At 39.4% G+C, this 13,668-nt stretch overlaps 1 protein-coding gene and 1 long non-coding RNA gene across 13 annotated transcripts in view; both read right to left on the minus strand.

Annotated features, from left to right (window-relative positions):
* CELF2 (CUGBP Elav-like family member 2) overlaps positions 1–13,668 on the minus strand; it is a 547,425-nt gene that overhangs the window by 362,366 nt on the left and 171,391 nt on the right. The window contains exon 2 of one of the 12 annotated variants that reach the window (XM_085568360.1): positions 6,673–6,706. The exons of the other annotated variants lie outside the window; for them this stretch is intronic. The gene's annotated coding sequence lies outside the window, so the exon portion shown is untranslated. The remainder of the gene's footprint in view (positions 1–6,672; positions 6,707–13,668) is intronic. 12 annotated transcript variants of the gene reach the window in all.
* Positions 7,129–13,668, minus strand: LOC146763525 (uncharacterized). Its single transcript, XR_014951809.1, has 2 exons — positions 11,881–13,668; positions 7,129–11,814 (listed from the first exon to the last, which is right to left on the minus strand). It is a non-coding gene; the product is annotated as an uncharacterized LOC146763525 (long non-coding RNA).

Here is a 13,668-nt window from a genome sequence, read left to right on the forward strand (position 1 = left end):
TGATGCAGATTTTAGAAGAGTAGCTCCTATATCACTGGGAAGTCAGAAATCATTGTGTGGTTCCTGTTTCAAAAACTCATGGACTGACAACCACAAAAAAAATTAAAGCCTCAACGCAAGTTCTAAGATTGCACAATAATCTTAAGGTAGAGAAAGTTCCACAATATGATTTTATATACAGTCCAAAAGATCATATTAGCAAATTTCTGCATTTTTACCTTCTGACTGAAAAAAAGCTTATTGGCCTTAAGTCTTTGTGTACACGCAATTGTCTGTGCCTTTCTCCTGAGTATTTACAGACCAGAAATCCCCATTCACATAATCATTTTACTTGGAGCCAAGGAAATTTTTGACGATGAAAACTGACAGCACTGGATTCATTATCTGTGCTCCTAAAGATTTCCCAACACCGGGATAATGGGCAACACCCTGTTGCCTTGTGACACAAATATCAAACACATCATGTAGGACCTTAGGCTATTACTGCTGCTTCCCACCTCCTCCTACCACTGACAACACTGCACAGAAAATTAAAGTTCACAATTTGTATTGTTGCTCTCTCAAACAACCAAGAATCATAATAATGAATGAAGACTTGAGGGGAACAAAAAAATAGTAAATCCCAATTTTTTTCTAAACCTTACCAACCATGTTTATGTAAAATGTTTTGATTCCGCTTGAAGTTAAAAGTTGTACTTTTTCCACAGGAGGGAAAAGAGGAATGCTCAAAATCAGCTATTTGCAAAGCAAGAAGGCAAAGCTGCAAATCAGCAGGACTTTGAAGGGACAATTGAGCTAAGAATCATGCCTGCAATTTGATTCAGTTCACCACAAGTTTAAGAGCCACTCAAAGGTTCAATTCCTGTTTTGATTTGACCCCTCAAATTTGACATTTATGGATTTAGGACCATTGCTGATTTCAAAATAAAATGAACACTGTAGTCCCTTTCCACCCTGTTCAGGAATCAGATGTGTAAATATAGTCACATACAAATGTCAGCTTAATCCCTCCCACCTTTTTTTGAACTTCTTGTTCAGCTTCTGAGATGCTTGGCAAGGAGGTGGTAATCTCAAAAGTACTAAATTGTCTTAAGCTTCCTGAAAATAGGCAGTCAGGTAAAGACAGAAAACCTCTCAGGCACAATGCTTCAACAAGGACACTTTTAATCCTCTATAACATCAACATCCTATCCCCCGCCACCACCGTCCTCCAAAAAAGCCCTCAAAACACACCCTCCTCCCCAGAAAAATCCCAAAATAAAACCCATGCCAGAGCAAATTAAATAATTAAAATATTTTTAAAAAATGAAAATAAAAAGTAAAAAAAGCACCACTAAACAACCCTAACACTGAAACCACCAGAGACAGCAAAAAATCCCAAAGCAAGACCCACCCTGGCCCCACAAAATATGAATCTGCATCTGATTCGGCATGACACAATCCAACCAAGATACACACATTATCCTCAGAAAAAGAAAGCAGATTTCAAAGACTACAGCTCTTGCAGAATAAATTTTTCATTTCTAATGTGTAAAAATAATGTGGAGAAAAAATAACCTTGCAATGAATAAACCTTGGTTGAACATATAGGTCCTTCCACAAAAAATGGAATTAAATTAAAACCAAAACTATATCCAAATTATATCAAGGCTGTCTGTGACCATAATTCACAATAATTTAAGTACACTATTAAACTTCAGAAAATTCGACTTACAACCTACAAAAGATTGTGATCTTGCAATCTTCAGGACCCTATATTTTCTGGTCAGCTGATCTAATCCTTTACCTCAGAGAGAGCTCTGCATTTAGCTTTGATCACCATCACATCAAGCTCCCAGGAGTTAAATGAGAATCTTGCTACATTAAAATAAAGTTGTTTATAATCAACCATGCACAAGCTGTTGGTATGGCTAGCTGCCACACAAATCAAGGTTAAAACAGACCAGGCTTAAAGCTGAAATATAACTAATATGACATTATTCCTTCAGACATTTGGTTAGGCTGACAAATTTGTAACTCTGTAATTTACACAATGTCCCCGTGACATGTGGCAGTACAGCTATTGTGTATGGAGATTTTTATCATGGGAAGGGGGAGGGAGGGAAGTCTACATTTTCCTTATGCAAATATTTCCCATAACAATGTCAGAATACATGCTGACCTGCTAAAGTGTACAATTTGCCTATCTGAGAGTACACAAATTTCAAATGGTGATGGATAATTATTTTAATTCAATGCAAAGTTACCCAGTGAAACTCACTGGTCCAAAAAGTGGTTAAGATCCTGTATACAATGCTATTAAAAAGATAAGTATATTCTTTAGTAACATAAAGCTTGAAAGGTTTGCTCTTTCTTTTTTTTCATGCATTGCATCAATAAAGTAAATGTTGTTAGAATTCAGTAGTAGGAAGGAAAATTCAATGAGTAGAATTTTAACACTATTGTATAACAGCAATTGTCTCATTGGATCAGACAGGAGTTTGTTTTATGCGACCTTCCATCCCTGAAAGGTGCAAAAAGCCTCCATGGATAGTGATATGTTGCCAAATAAGGAAAGATTCTCCTTGACCTCAGACAGTAATTGGCCAAAACATAAGGATTTATATCCTTGCCATTCATTTTAATCCCGTCTGATTGTAGATGTTCTCATCAGCCATAAAAATATACTATTTTCTCCAATTCTTAAGATTTGGGCTTCAGAGTATCTATTGGCACACTATCCTGTGAGCTAATTGGGTTATTGGTTTTAAATATTTCAAAAGATTTTTGTTTCTCCTTTGTGTTATGAAAAAATTCACACAGAAGCCTGAGGTCACCATTTCTGAGAATCACTGTGCAACTCTTTGCTTCCGTAATTAAACTCTCCTCAGAAGGGAGCCCTTCTGGGTCAGAAACTTTCAGCTAACTCCTGCTGGAACCCCTCGGTTCAAGCACATTTTTTACCATCTTCCTGAAGGAATTCAAAATTGGCAGCTCCTACTGAGGCGATACAAAGATGCCATATATAGGTAACTGCTCTGTTCCAGATCATCACATCTTAAGGGCCCGTCATACATACTGATTTTACAGCTTCCTCCCTGCAAAGCTGATTTTATTCCAGTGCCACATGAAGCTTCCAGCTGCTGAGGAAATAAAACATGCCCAACCCTCTGCTGCAGGGCTCTTTCTTCTTCCTCATCCCACTTTCACCATGTAGATTTGTGCAGACTTCCTGTGTGATCTGGCTGCTGGTGTGTATTATAAGAAAAAATGGAGGGGAGGGGAAGAAAAGAATAAATGCAGAACTTGTTCTTTCCACCAGATTGTCACATTTTATGGTGTTGCAACCCAGAACCCAATGTTGTTCCATGTCCAAATCCCAAGCTCACTGTATACATGGCTTACCTGCATCAACACAGCTTATTTTCTCCCTGTTGTTATTGCATTTTCATAATAATTGCTTAAATTTAATCCATGACATGAATTGCCCATACAGGATGTACAATCAACCTTGTAATAACTTGCAGAGTTTTTAATGGGAAAACAAGGCAAAAATTAGTACAGTCAGATTAATACAGGTACGCAATACATTCAAGATGTGTTTCTGTACTTTAAAGGGCATTTTGGTTTTAAGGTGCTTTATTTTCTTGAACAGTGGCTGTGATTTTTTGGGGTTTTTTTTTGCTTTTTGTTTGTTTGATTGATTTGTTTTGTTGTGTTTTTTCCCTCCCTCTGGAAATTAACTGTGGTCTTCTCCTAGGACTTTTGTGCTATGATCCATGTCCAGTAAACATCTGTAATTGCAACAAAAATAATTCTGGCCAAGGTAATTTCTCATGTGCATGTGAATAGCACAGACTCATGCCTCCTGGAACTGGACCTGCAGCTTCTTCCATGCTCATTCTTCTTTTTAGCTTTATTCAACCACACAAAAGTGAACAAAATTTTCTTTGCAGTAGATCAGATTTTTTTGGGGGCTATTTTGTCATGGCAAGAAAAATTGCCTATTTCTGTCGCTGGACACTCTGCTGTGCCTGGTTGTACAGTATCTGCAGATAAGATGAAAAAGAAAGAATGTAAACTACAATAACTGCATCCCAGACTGAGATATAAAAATTCAGATTGTTGTTTACTATAGAAACTATTGCTACAGAAGGTAGTTTTAAGTTAGGGGACATCTTAGTGAGAAATTTGCTTTTTCTCTTGGGTGTGAAACTGCTTTTGAATTCTTCTTATGAAAAAAATTGAGAGCAAAGATGAGGAGACCACAAAGTCCACATAAAATAGTGATCTAGCCAGTTTTGGGGCATCATGTACCAAGACATTTATAGTTACATTTAGAATAACTGTGTGCACAATGTAAGCTCTCACTAACCACAGATTTTAATTAATCTCATGCTAAGCAGAGTAACTTGCTGCCCACAGATGTAGCTGTGACTTTCAGTGAACAGCAGGGAGATCTAAACTCAGTTAAGAGCAGTCCCAGAGCTAGATGTACAAAATCACATTGTTCTGGTTTAAAAATACAAACAGCTTATTCAGGAATGAGAAAACCCCCCCAAAAAACACACCAAACTAACCCCAAACCCAGCCCTCAGCCCCCCACCACATTTATAAAAATCAGGAAAGTTTCAGCTCAAATAGGTAGGAAAAAAATACTTTGCAATAAAGCAAATTTGGTTTCTTCTATCACTGCTTCACAAGGATTTTAAGTTCATATGCAACTTATGTAGTTAGTTTATTCAGCTTGTCTGCAGCCTACAATGTCATGGTTTTAAGTTTGTTTTAAGATTGTGGTAAATTTATTAGTCTTCTTGAAGGCTAACTAGAGAGCAAAGAGTTGGGTCATCTGTTTCTTTTAAACACAGGAAAAAATAGCTAGAAAATTAAAACTTAATGCAACTTTATTCCCAAGAGGTTTTTAGAGTCCAGACTTCAGATAGAGTAAAACTGGGCATCAAAAACACAGGCTGGAATTAATTAATACAGTAAGTACTTTGACCAAGACACTTTTTTCTTCTATTAGATCCAGAAACTTTATGTATAAGAAGAAAGATGTCAAGTGTTCTGCAAAACACATGGGCTTCACCTCCCAGTTCCTCTAAGTCTAGATCTTGCTCAATGGAGCTTTGTCAATTTGAGTCAGCAGGAAATCTAACCTCAAAAGTCACATAAAAGACCCTGCCAATTAATTCCTCTTGGAGTCAATGAAAGTTTACATCAGTATTTAAACACTTTTCTCCCCATCGCCCCATTTGAGACCTTTAATACCTATCTCCCCCTTCCAAGCTCCTAATTCCTCCCAGGCTACATAAATCCTTTATTTTGGCATCTCCAGCTGAAACCTGACCCCAGTCAACAACATTTCACAACTCTTGGCAAGGTCAGTTTTTCCAACAAGGGGGAAGTCCAAGGGCTACAGGGATCCCCCTGAGCCTCTGAAGTGCCAGAAACACCAAAGTTCTTCCCCAAGACCACACCAGGGCAGAAAGGATGTTCAGTTATGATGTGCCAAGTTAGCCAAAAACCCAGCACCAATAATGAAAGAGCACATAGAAATTAAGGTTCAAATACCTAAGAGGGATCATGGACCCAGTACTTCTTCAAGTAAGTTGCATGGAAATCTATGCAAACCTCACAGTAAGTAGAAACCACCTCTGATTAATATGAAACAACCCCTTGCTTGCTTTCTTAGAAGAGAGATTAATTACATCCTAAGAGATCGAGATATTAAATTCATTGCAAAAATGCTTGAAGGTGATTATAGTTACTGTTTGCAAAATTAGGGAGTCTCAGCTTGAGATCTGCCAGTGCCTCCTAGTTCAGGATTAGTAGAAGAGGTACAGTTGTGCTTGGATGACACGTGGAGATTAATTAAATTGTGGATTTATAGCCTATTCTTTGTGGAGAACGGTTATTAAGACTACATATTTTTCAGAACTGAAATGTTCACTGCTTCAAAGGATCATTTAAGTCCTTTCTATAAGATTACTGTTTTCTTTGGGACCTGGCAACCAAGAATCCAATATAAAACTCAGAATCTTAAAAACTAAAGGGAAAAACCCCCTACCTCTCCCAACTTTAAAGCTTTTCATAGTATCTTACAAATCCTTGGATGGACTATCCTTAATGAAATCACTCAAAAATCATACCAAGATTTTCAACCCCAAGAAAGCTCTGGTTCCATTCAGCTACTAATTTAATACATAACTGTACTCAGCCATTCAGGTAGGTTAAACTGAGTATCAGTCTGCTACTGAAGAGTATTGCAAAATTACCCGAACAAGTACATTAATTCCTTAACAGATAAAAATTATCTATACACCGTGTTTCTAGAAGATAACTGGCTACAGGCAATTTAACTTGATATCTGAAGAAGAAAAAAAAACAAATCCAGCACAAATGACATGACAAATTTTTCTAATAATCTGAAATCCATCCATTCTACAAAAGAGAGAGTACAATGGTGGTAATCACTGAGCCTCCCAGTATTTCCACCTTTAGAAATCTTCATTTTTAAAACTCAGTTGTAAAAAGCAAATGAACTGCAACAGAAAAGTCAGTGTCTGCAGGTCAACAGGTGTTCAGTAACAAAGTGGTCCACTAATACCAGCTTGGGATCAACCCAAGAACAAGTGTCCTATAGTGAATGATGACAACAACCCTCTATATTCAAGGAATGCACGGACTTACCCAGATGAGGAAAAGAAAGGAGGAATTTCTATCACTTGTGATGAAACATGAGGAAACACACAATCAAAGAAAAAAATATAAAAAAATATTAAAAAATGCAATTAATATGAGATTAGTTTTTTTTTTAATTAAGGAAAGTTAGAGCATAATCAGCAGAAGCAAGTTCAGCTGCTCATATAAAAAGGTTGATGGTAAAACACTTAGCTTATTATAAGGGTTTTTTAGTGCCACATTGCATTTTTCAGGAGCATTAGAGCTCCTGAAGTCTGAACAGGTTTGTTGGGAGACAATGATACCCATCAGACAGCATCCAAAGGGGCCAGATAGAGTATTTTCCTAAGAGATAAGAAATTCATCTCTTGCACAGGTCAAGCAATGAAAAATCTTAGCAACCAAGACTACAAATGTCTCTGGTTTCACCTTCCTTTTCTCCCTCCCAGGTACAACATTTTGGGACTAGCAGAGGTGCAAGACATCTTTAATGAAGCTCTCTTCAAAAAAAAAAAACAACCAACCAACCAACCAAAAAACCCAAAAAAACCACCAAAAAACCAACCAAACAAAGCCGAACAACTTCTTGGAAAAAATACTGGTGAGTGTAAGGAACTTGTGTGCCAGGTCCTCTGTGCTATCTTGCAAAGGCAGAAATAACAAAGAAGGGGTTTTAGTAAACAAGCAAGGATTATTTACCCTCAAAAGAATTAAATTCTAGTTTCAGTTAAATCATTGTTATGAGGGCAGGTGATGAAAAGCCCAGCCCAAGGCAGAGCCCCCAGTGCTGGACGCTTTATAGGACAGAGCTGCACATCTGTATAGCCATGGAAATCTTATAACCAAAGTAAATAAGACAGGTATTAACAGTTCCATTTTACCTCTGGGAACTGGGGCACACAGAGCTTAACTAACACTTCCAAACTAACACAGAAAGCCTGGGAAAAGCATGAAATTATAACCTCATCTCTCAAGGACAATGCAAGGCTGCCACTACCAGGTACCTTCCCTGTGTGCAGGCAACTTCCTCCTTATTTCAGTTCCACGGAGTGCAGAACTAGACAAAGCCTAAAATCTGAGTGGTGGGTTAGGAAAGACCTGCAGGAGTACATTAGGACTGCCACTGATTTAAGAGATGAAGATGAGGAGATGGTAGAGGAAGCATCACTAAGTAATGTGTGAGGGAAAGGATGATCCTGCTCTTTCCTGCTTCCTGCAACATGGATGTTGCACATCCTGCCTGTGTAATCGGGTGTGAGAAATCACCAGTCAGGAATGAAATTCTGGAGTACAACAGATGAAGAAACAACACAACCTCCACCTCCTCTCAAGAGGAGGGAACCTGAAGTCAATGGCTCGAGGCTTTAGCAAGGGATCCATGCCGAACACTTTCCACATGTCCCAAAACATGGATGCAAGACAAATTTACATGCATAAGAGCCCTTCCAGTACATTGTTTTGTTAGTAACTCCCATCAGTGTGCCAAACCACAGGATTTCTTTGCTGACAGATATTCCAGACTCAAAGTTAAAACTGCAAAACCAGTCAGATCAATTCATGGAGGAAGGAACCTTCAAGGAAAAGCCATAGCTGCTGGCACAAGTCCCTGAACTGCAGATCACTGGGGGCTGGCAGTGTTACTGCACCTCACTGTCACAGACTCGGGCTAGGCAGCTGTGCTGCTGATGCAGTAATTTTATATTATGTTTTAGGGTTTAGGGCAATTCAAATAATTAGGCAAAGGAACGTGGCAGCAGCAGTAAGTAAACCTCTTTGTGAGAGATCATTCATTTGAATTGGATGTTTAAATCCCCCATAAAGCACCTGGAAGATTTAACAACTCATGTCCAAATGAACAAGATGTAATGAGCTTGTACACAGGCTTGATATGAAAAGTGGATTGTTTTTAGCAAAACGGTGGAGAATAACCTCTCATTGAAAGGAGTGATAGTGAATTTTAATCAGGGGAAAATGAAGATGCAAGAATAAATCTGCACAGGCTTAGAGGAGGACTGGATGACTTTCTCAGCCATCAGCAATGCATGCAGGAGTGTTATGTCCTAATCTGCTGCTTTCTGTTATCTTTACTTCTTGCATCATCCCATTGATCCTGCCTTTTTAAGTGGGGAAAAACCTCTGAAAACTAACAAAAAATGAACTGAGAAAAGCTGCCCATATTGTCCTCTACAAAGTGTAAAGGAAGCACAAATAATAAAATACGAAAAAAAAATTAAAAATTCATACTTCAATACAGCTGGCCCTAATTTTTCATCCCAGTATTCTTCACTTGAGTGACTGTATAGTTAGACATTCAAACTGAAAGCAGAAGAATCCACACCATGTTTTGCTGCTTGTGTTTAGCTTATCAGAGCTTGGCAACAGCCACCATCGCCCTAGTAATTCTCATCTGTGTCACAACCTGGGACATGTGTAACCCTACTAACACCCCTTCCAATGCCATTTCTGACACCATCTGCATTTTTGGATTAGTAAACTGGAAAGCCATTTCTAAAATGTGTTTTTAGTTATTACAAGATACACACACCCTCTTTCCACACTTATTTATTTTTTTTTAATCAAGCATATTGTGGCAATTATGAGGGAATTCGTATTCTCCACTGACGTCTGAAATTCCTTTTTCTGTATTTCATGGTGGCGATGGAGTCCAGCATTATGTCCCTGGGCCAAACTTTCAGGGCTTCTTTTCTTTTTTTTTTTTTTCAGTACTGGATGAAGAGGACATTGACCAAGTCCTCAGAGTAAAGCACAAGTGAAATATTTTCTTTTTTCAGTCCTTTTTCTAAGCATTTGTGTGTTGGGGGTCCATGCATTAACTGGTCTGCTCAGATACTGAATACAATAAGAATGCCTTATCTTAACTTTGCTCAATTTATTTTTTTGTGGCCACAGCCAAATTTTAGTTGTTTTGTCTGCTTTCCTCCCCGCCTTCCCCAGTTTAAACATTTTGAAGCTATTTAACCCACCTCAACTCCCAGGCAGTCACAGGGGTGGAATAGGGATAGGAATATTTGCCCAAACCAGGACATAATGCACACACCAACACGGCTGAAATTGCTCCTCCTGGGCTGATTTGCCAAGCATGAATAGCATTTTTTTCTTTTTTTCCTGAAAAGCCAAACCATTAACAGGCTGTTTGGATGGTGTGTGTGGTGGAAAAAGACATTTTGGAGAGAACATTTGAATTGGTACATCCGCCTGACACACGATGTGTGAAACAAGATGTTCCCAGCTCCACCTGCCAAGTTGGACAGGCCGGTTCAATAGGACTTGTGAAGTTCCAACCATCTGCATGCAGAGCAGACACCAAGATTCCCTGCTTCCCAGGCTGGGGGCTGACCACTCCTCTGAGTAAAAACTCCTACTCTTTCCTTGGATTTCACCTTGAGGTTGCAAAGCCAAGTTAAAACCGAGTTTTAATTTTTTTTTCCTAGCAATGTGCTGTGGAAAGGTCACATATTTCTTCAGACAGGAATGCAAAGGGGTACAAGGTCTTCCCTACATAGGTAACTCATATGATTTATAGTACTGAATTCAGCCTTGTTGGAGCCAAATTAAGGCAGAAAAGCAACAGAGGAGATGTGGCCTTGAGGAATTAATTTTTTCTCCTCCTTTTTACATCTCTCCTTGCCGGGCTACAGCTTTGCTTTTGCTGCTGTAGGGGCCCAGAGCACGGGTAGCTTCAGAAACCATATATGAGGAACAAAAGCACATGCCAGAAGTTCTAAACAGGGATAAGAGACTTTTCTGGAATCAAGGCAGCTGATTTTGGTCTCTCTTATGCACTAGGGAGTCTCAATCCCAGCTCCCATCTCATTTTGAAGACTGTAAATGAGATTTCTGTGTCTGCAGAGGGTTGAGTGAGCACACTGTGTTTGCTAGGAAGGCTTTGAAGGATCTTTTTCTTGTTCTTGAAGACTTGAAGTTTTGCTTATCTCTCCTGGCTCCAAGGAATACAACAGGACATGGTACTTATTGCAGTTCCACTCTGAACAGGGAGATCAGGCAGTGGTGTGTTCATGCCACAGCATAGATCTTATGCTGGGACCTTATCCCAAAGGAGGCAACAGGAGGGGGAAAAAAAATCCATGCATTTTCTTTCCAGTAATGTTGGTACCCAGACCACCCTGAATAAATCCAGTGAAAGAAAATGCTCATTAAGCTGTGTGTAGGGCTCTGGCACCCAGAGAAAGCTGAGACTCACCAGAAATTATTGCAGCTCTCACTGTCCTACAGACAGACACAACCAAAGAGGGAGGCCTGATGTAATGTTATATATGCACACATCATATTGTCATTTCTTTTATACCTCTGCTAGCTGTCCCAGCTTAGCTGGGTGAAATCCAGCAAAATCCCCTGCCATGCTCCAATGTGACCTCTCCCTCCTTTTAGGTTCCACCACCAGCCACAGCCTTGTCTGTTGTTATATTATTATACCTTTCCCTTAATTATTACCTTTATTCAGAGGCCAAGGGAAATGCTGCCTGAGGGGTTGGGGTACAGGGCACAGGAGCTGTGCTCAGCTGACATGGGGGTAACTAACACCAAGGCTGCTCGGAGCCCCTGGGGGTTATGAAATCCCAATGTAAATATTCCCACCTGCTGCCTCCACAGGATTTGCATCCTTCAGTCTTTTCCCAGCTAATCAGGCCCAAAGCTGTGATGGAGTCACAGAATAAATTATGGGGGTGCAGAAAGTAAACAAAATTGAGAATATACCAGTGTAGGACAGTAGCTTAGAGCTGGTGGTGGCATTTGCTACATTAACTTATTTGAGTCTAAAAGAATTGGTTTGTACGCCTAAAATAATCACACAAACATTCCTCTATTTCATATAAATATTAGCTACAGGCTTCTCTGGGGACACACTATAACCAGGAACTTCAGAGGCCTCAAACAGGTTAGAAATTGGCCAACAGAAGAGGAACTAAAATATATTAGAAAAGTAGAAGTGGCATTGCACTTCTATAAATCACGAGCCATATGAGCTGTATGATGATTTCTAGCTCTTTTTCTTTTTTCTTCCAGTGATCATTCTGCTCACATTACTACTCATATTACCTATTGCCTTTTGCCACCTCTTAACCTCCTGCATCCTGCAGTGGCGCTGCACAATGTCACATCTGTGCAGAGCTGCTGCTCTCATCATACAGAGAAACTACACAGAAATGTCCAGACTTTTGACATCACATATTTGACCTGCTGCTCTCATCATACAGAGAAACTACACAGAAATATCCAGACTTTTGACATCACATCTTTGACCTGCTCTGTGTCCATACAGCTGCCGTCTCCAGATTCACACACAAAGTTGGGAAACTTCAGGCATGCTGTAGGGGAAAAGTGCCTGGGAGATATTTCTTTTACAGGTACGCAAAATCTTTCTTTTTTAAAAGAAAGCTTGATTCTTCTAGAGGGCAACATTGTCTCTTCCTTAAATCTCCCTGACTTTCATGTCCTCTGTGCCATCCTTCCGCTCTACGCAAACTTGGCATCAGCTGACTCGCCTCGCAATCAGAAGTAATCTAGATAAAACTTAAAACAATTCCTAGAGCAGCTCTCCTGGAGCCCAGAGGCTGTAAAGCAGCACAGAAGGGGCTCTGCAGAAGCCCTTCAGTGGCACTCGCTGGTGGTGTCACAGAAGCCACCCCAGCCCCGATGCCACTCCCAGCCCTGCGCTCCTCCATCCCCCCCAGCCCCGCACGGAACTTCTGGAGTCAAAGAGAAACTCATCACTCTGCTCTGACAGCCCCAAACCACTGGAAAAATAAAACGGAATAAACTTGTAAATAAACAACAATTCCCCTGTGCCAAGTCTCATACCACAGGCAAGGATAGAGGGTCTCGGTGCTCAGTCCTACACAGAGGCTCAGAAAATGGGCAGAGAATTTTAAACTCCTAAAATAGAAAGTTCAGTGAGGGAAAAAGCCTTAGTCATATAAGTAGACTTTATACTTTGACTCTGAAGTGTTGTTTTTCCTCTTTCAGTTCAGAACACAGTAAGTTATTGAAAAAAATTGTATCAAGAATCTAAAGCATATTTCAAAATATTATTATTACATAAATAGCATAATAATATCACAATTCATAGCCCCCAATCCCTGTAATTTACTCAAAAATATTCAGTGCAGGCAGCTTCACGTTTTGCAAAAAAGCTGAGGGGTAGCTACACAACTTTATATTTAATTGATTTTATAATTTTGCCATCTACACTCCCAGATGTTTCCAATGTCTTACAGAAGTTTCTGCAAACCATCTGCAAACTTTTATTTGTCTGGATTCTCAATAAGGCAAAACCAGGCACTTACAGCAGCATTAAACACAGACATTCAACACTGTGGATCTTCAATATCTGCAGCAAACACTAATGGGGATGGTTTTTTTCTCCCTTACCATTTTTATCAGTTCAAATTACAATTTTTCACTATGCAAATTAAAAACTCCCAAAGATCAGTACTGAAGATAAAAAAGTAGCAACTTTTAAATGCCAATTGCATGCCTTAAGAGAGGCAGCAAAGTGTGGAAGTTTCAACAAAAACATGAAACAAGCACTTCAGTCCCCCTTCCTTCCCCCAAGACTATTTTCCACTTCTTGATCAACTTTCATGCTGTTTGTTTTTGTTTCTCTGGAGTTTCCCATTCATTTCCATGCAGAACACAGCAAGGAAAGCAGAGAGTTAACGCTGCAGTTGCAACTGGTGTGAGCCTTTACTATTAGCTTGAATTTACAGAGCAATCTCTCCTTAAAAAGAAATAAGAAAAAAAAAAGAAATCCTCACTGCACTGTAACACTGAGAAGTATATTTAAAAATTCTCTCGGGTCTCTCTAAACATCTGTTCAAAGGTTTTACTGTATCTTAAAAGGGCTCTAATTACCAGAAACTCCTTTCTTACTTAAGCCCAGGGCTCGCATTTCGATTATAACTCAAGATCCAGTTAATATAGGGCTAACCCCAAAATGCCTGTACCAAACAGAAGAAAACATAG

The sequence above is a fragment of the Lonchura striata genome, chromosome 1A (genome assembly GCF_050655825.1).
Source record: "Lonchura striata isolate lonStrDom1 chromosome 1A, ASM5065582v1, whole genome shotgun sequence".
Lineage (NCBI taxonomy): Eukaryota > Metazoa > Chordata > Aves > Passeriformes > Estrildidae > Lonchura > Lonchura striata.